The sequence below is a fragment of the Crocodylus porosus genome, unplaced genomic scaffold (assembly GCF_001723895.1).
Source record: "Crocodylus porosus isolate Cpor-Errol unplaced genomic scaffold, CroPor_comp1, whole genome shotgun sequence".
In the NCBI taxonomy this organism is placed as follows: domain Eukaryota; kingdom Metazoa; phylum Chordata; order Crocodylia; family Crocodylidae; genus Crocodylus; species Crocodylus porosus.
In genome coordinates this window covers 13,740,186-13,745,716 of record NW_017728886.1, presented here as the reverse complement: position 1 = coordinate 13,745,716, position 5,531 = coordinate 13,740,186, and positions in this window count along the sequence as shown.

Here is a 5,531-nt window from a genome sequence, read left to right as displayed (position 1 = left end):
GGCTTGACCTGACCTCTTTGGACCTGCTCGAGATGCATCTGTGGATGCATGACTGCTGGCCCCTCCTGGATGTGTGCCAGCATAATTTTCTCAAACAGCTTGCCTAGGATCGAGGTAAGACTAACTGCCCTGTCATTTCCCAGGTCCTCCTTCTTCCCCTTTTTGAAGATGGGAACCACGTTGCCCCTCTTCCAGTACTCCGGCACCACACCAGAGCACCACGAGTGCTCGTAAAGCCGTGCCAGGGGTCCTGCAATGACCTCAGCCAATTCCTTTAGTACTCTAGGGTGGAGATCGTCTGGACCAGCTGACTTGAATACGTCCAGTCCCTCCAGAAGCTCCCTAAGTAGTTCCTCACTAACCCTAGTCAAACTCATTTATTCCAGCAAGGGGGTTGAGGATAGACTTCAAAGCAAGTTTCTGCCTTTTCTTGTGAGCATTAGCTATTGGGTGCTTTCTGGAGTGTTAATCCACTTTCCAGCCTATTTGCAGGTCAGCACTTGCTGGAATTAACTGCTGCTATTATACAGTATAGCAAACAACACAATAACAGTCAGATAGATGGCGCATATCATCTTCATAAAATATTACAGGTGGCTCTCACATCCTTTACAGTTGTAGGTAAGGTTGTGCTCTGTATAAACCAATGGACTATTAATTTAGTTGTATAGTTCCCCTTATGCCTAAGGTGAATCATTCATCACCCCTGTAATTCCAATGAAGTCAGCAGGGTAAAACTGTGGATGAAATAGGCCCAGCTTTATCAAGGGTGCTTTACAGTGAGCTATGGTGAAAACCCAGTAACTGTGGGCTGAGCCTTCAAAGATATGGAGCACCTGCAAGTGATATTAACTTCACTGGCAGTCCAAGGTGCTCAGTACACATCCACATGATACGCACATGCAAGACAACCATCATCATTTGTGATCAGGGCAAGAGAAGTGTGCCTTTCTTGCAGCAATTATAATAGATGCTTTATTGTATGTCTTATGATTCTGGTGAGTCAAGTTAAACGATGAGCACTGCTGTATGCACAAATACATGCATCACTTCTGGGAGTTGGTTACATGTTTACAGGCTGACATTAGAAGTTATTGTCCACATTTGTTTTCAAGTGTTTCTGACATTAATAAAAAAATTAATGTAATTAATTATGTAAAAGTTGTTAAAATGAACTGGGCTTATAGGAGCTGTTAGCATGCTGGACTTCCTCCAGCAGAAGTATATTTCACTATGCGTTAGTCTTTAGAATAGCAGATGCATACAGAAATAATAGGAAGAAATTGTGTAACTGGGTATCTGTAGCTTAATACATGAGCTTTGGAAATCAAAGCTGGCAATGCAAACTGTCAGGAATCTGCCAGAGAGACAGATGGCATGATGACAGGAAATGGATGGTTCTCTAAAACTCAATTATCATTCAAATTCTGACCCTTTTTCATGATGCCAAATCATGAAAGAAATTTGTTTATCACAAGCTTTTCAGCATTGTGGTGGAAAATTGGCACTGGTGCTAGTAAATTATTGAAGTGGTGAGAAAGTTTGCAATATCTTTGGACTGAACGTGGCCTTCTCTGTGTGTTTTGTTTGCCTGAATGCAAATTGGTTTTGCCACAGGAGGGTTTATGAACATTATAAATCCTTTTAGACTATGGAAATGTTCCTGATGACAGCAGAGAAGTAAATGCTACCTGCTCTTCTCAACTGAGATGCAATCCTGAAGCTGGCTTCTTTGTCTTTGTTTGAAGGATAAGGAAAGAAATTGTTCTAAATAGTTTTCTAGGCCATGATGGCCTCGGTCAACCCCATTGTTGCCAGGTTGTTTTTATTGTTGAAACACGATGTCAGCCTTGTAGTAATGAAACCACTGACTTCAGACATAAAATATATGTGATGTCTTCTGTGGGCAATTCTTATCATACCTCCAGCATCTTGATTTTCGTTTTGTGATACACAGTTGATTGCCTTCCTGAGCAGCCATGCTATTACTGTCTACCAGCCAACGAAAGCAGCGTAGCTCTTCGCATAATTGATTTATCAGAATGCACTGCCTTCTCAGACGGTGAATTGTTTTCAAGAGAATCATCTGAGACAGTGTACCACATCCACATTCACATATTGTTTTCCCCTTTGGCGGTGGAGTGTTTGTTTCCCTGCTTGATTACTAACCACAAATTGTCAGTTTTCTCCAGACTGCTAGGGGATTTTCTATGACGCAGCCTTTTGATACTGTGCAGGTTAGCAACACTGCCCTTCACTTGAGGAAAATATTCTGTGCTTTCAAGTCCTAGTACTGAGACATGGTGGGCTCCCTTCCTGGATGAATTTCCTTAGTGCGTAAAGTGAGCCCTGACAATAGTCTGTGAATGTACTCATTAATGTGCTTATATCTGGACTTACTTGTAGGGTAGTTGGGAGCCTCATACAGCTAAAAAGTCATGTGTAAGCTACTAAAATACTTATCGTGGAGTCTGATCATGCAGCTTTTTCTCCTACAAGTAGAATTGGGAGTACCTGTGCATAAGGGCTGTTTGCATTAGGAAGGGTTTGCAGGAAAGTGTCCTGAAACCTTCAAGCACAGGATATGCTGGCTAGGGACAGACATTACACATAAACCGGTTTAAGTGATCAGAAACTGGTTTGAACCTGTAACAGAACAGAGGTTCAGTGCACATAAACTAGTTTGAAAATGGCTGAAATGGGTTTGAGATAAACCTGGTTGAATGTAATAGCAGACTTAACTGATTTGGGTCAAACTAGTTTATGCGGTTTTTGCCAGACCACTGACAAAAAACACAACGGCCAATCCCAACTCTTAAAGAGATCTGAGCAGCATGTCACCAGACTATATCTGCTTATTGAGACTGGAAACCTGTGAACCTACAGGATGAAGGAAGTTATATCAACATGAGTGCCTTTAGCTCTCGTTATCATTTTTATAAGCAGCAGGGTTATTTTTCCTGTCCAGTAACAGTAAAGTTACAAGATGTTTTCATTGCCTGACAGTACACTTTAATGTCAAATTGCTATTTTTTTCTGCCTTGCCTCAGATCTGAAAACAGCAAATTACAGCTGATTCCAAGAAGTCTCCAGGCAGAGGTATGTTTTATCAATATATTCTGCATATAAGTATTACAGGCTGGATTTGACACTCTGGTTAGAGAGGAAAACACTGTAAAGAGTTGAAAGGAGAAGAAAACTCCATGAGGTTCCCTGCAACTTGTTAAATCTCACTTTGTACCCTACTGCTAGGTTTTTAAGACCCCAACTCTCACACCCCCTTTGAGAAATGCTGACATAGACCTTTATAACATGAGACTTCCTTTCTTCTTCCATGCTTTGAAGAGCAGTGAGATAGTGAACATTGTTGATTTTTGCAGGATCATTATTAACACCCACTGAAGTGAACGAGATGGTCTTGTTTTAGGTTTTCATAGATTCATAGTTTATAGAGTCAGAAGGGTTCCAATGGATCTTAGTGTCTGACCCCCTGCCCCTGGCAGGAAAGAGGACCGAGGTCAGATGACCCCAGCCAGGTGACTGTCAAGCCTCCTCTTGAAGACCTCCAAGTTAGGTGACAGCGCCACCTCTCTTGGAAGCCCATTCCAGACTCTGGCCACCCTTACTGTAAAAAATGTCTTTCTAATGTCTAACCTAAATCTACTCTCCACTAGTTTGTACCCATTATTCCTAGTTACTCCTAGGTGTTTTGCAGATGCTTCTGCATTGGTTATATTTATTTTTGTACGTGTGTTTTTGTTGTTTGGTTTTGTTGCAATCATATTTTCTAGGACCTATTTTTTACTTGAAATGAAAGCTGTCTCTGCCAAATTATAAACTCACATGCCCATGTCCCCAGATAATCCTTTGTGCCCGCTGAGAGGCATGCCCCCCCAAAATACTGTATTATAATAACAGATTAATGGCAACAGTATCATAAAAAAGCAGATTGGTTGTGAAGAACTGCAAGACATACAGAACTTGGACATTTTGCGTGCATCCAGGTTAACAGTAAGGCTTTTGTTATGTCTGTGAATGGGAGTTAACTATCTGTATGTCTGTTTTCTTTTATGTGGAAATCTATGGTAGCTGATCTCTTTGAGCATCAATAAAATACTGAGGCTGAGATTTGAAAGCAGTCTAAAGGATCTTCCATTAAAATTAATGTGACTCTTTATGTTTAAAATGAATAAACATACTCTTGCCTTTGTACACTTAATAGAAAGTATGTGTCCAAATATTGGCGATTGCTATGCAGATCTCAGCCTGACATATTTGAGATTTAGGGGCTGACTTAGATTTTATTTTATTTAGCTGGATAGGAGAGTTCTTGTGGAGGGGCTTTGTTGTTCGCATGCTTTATCCATTCAAACTTACATTGGAAGGGCCTGCCTATCTACTGCAGGAGGTATCTATCTGAGCGAAGGCAGAAGGCAGGTCAATATGGCATCTTAAGACTAACCCGTTCAGTGAGGCATAAGCTTTTGTAGGGTATGGCTTGCCTCTTCACCTACTGTGAACACTTCTTAGAGCAGGGGTGGGCAAAGTCTGGGCCACGGGCTCTGGTTCCCAGCAGCCCCTGCCTATGTCACTGCAGCTGGTTTCCATGGAGACCCCAGGAGCAGCGGAGCTGTGACAGCATGGGGCCACAGTTTCCATGGAGACTGTCCTCAGCAGTACTGGCAGGGTGTGTGGCAGGGCAGGGAACTGCTCCGGGGCCGGGATCTTGCGGTGGTGACAGCGTGGTCCGGAGTTGGGCCAGAGCTGCAATCTGCTGCCCGCACACCCCGCGCAGGGCATGCAGGCAGGGGATCATGGCTCTTCCCCGGCTCCAGACCACTGCAACATCCCAGCATCTGCCCCAGAGCAGCTCCCTCTCCCTGCCAGCCACCAACCCTGCCAGAGCTGCTGGGGTTAGTCTCCGTGGAAACCGCAGCCAGCTGCAATGCAGATAGGGACTGCTGGGAAATGGAGTCCAGCCACCAGCCAGATCAGCCATTTTGCCCACCCCACGCCTGTCTTGAGTGTTTGAGATGCAGATGACGGCTAGGCTCTTCCTGGGAAGGGTGGGCCTTTCTGTTTTCTGCAGCTTATCTGATTGATGTAAGTGGGAGCTGATCCAAGCTGGGGTTACTATAATTTAAATTTATGAGCTATTTAGGTATTCTGCATCATTTTGTTTATTTATTTCTGCCGTTTATGGCTGTGTACAGAAGTGTAGGCAGCCTGTTGGGGAGGCCCTCAAACTATGGCGCTGTTAACAACCATAGTTAGAGCGTTTGCCTGTTGGCTTGGAGTCTGCCCGTGCTGGCCAAGGGCAGCAGGCAGAGGTGCTCCAGCAGCCTCCCGAGAGAGAGGCTGCCAGCCCCCTCCCCTGCAAGATGGCGAACGTCAGCTGCAGCTGGGGGGGGAGGGGGATGGACCCCCCCCCCACCCCAGCTAACTTTGTTGGGATCTTGAGGGGAGCCGGGCCAGGCCTGTGTATGGGGTGGGGGGCTCCATTCTCTCTGCTTCCTGCATAAGTGTTTTGA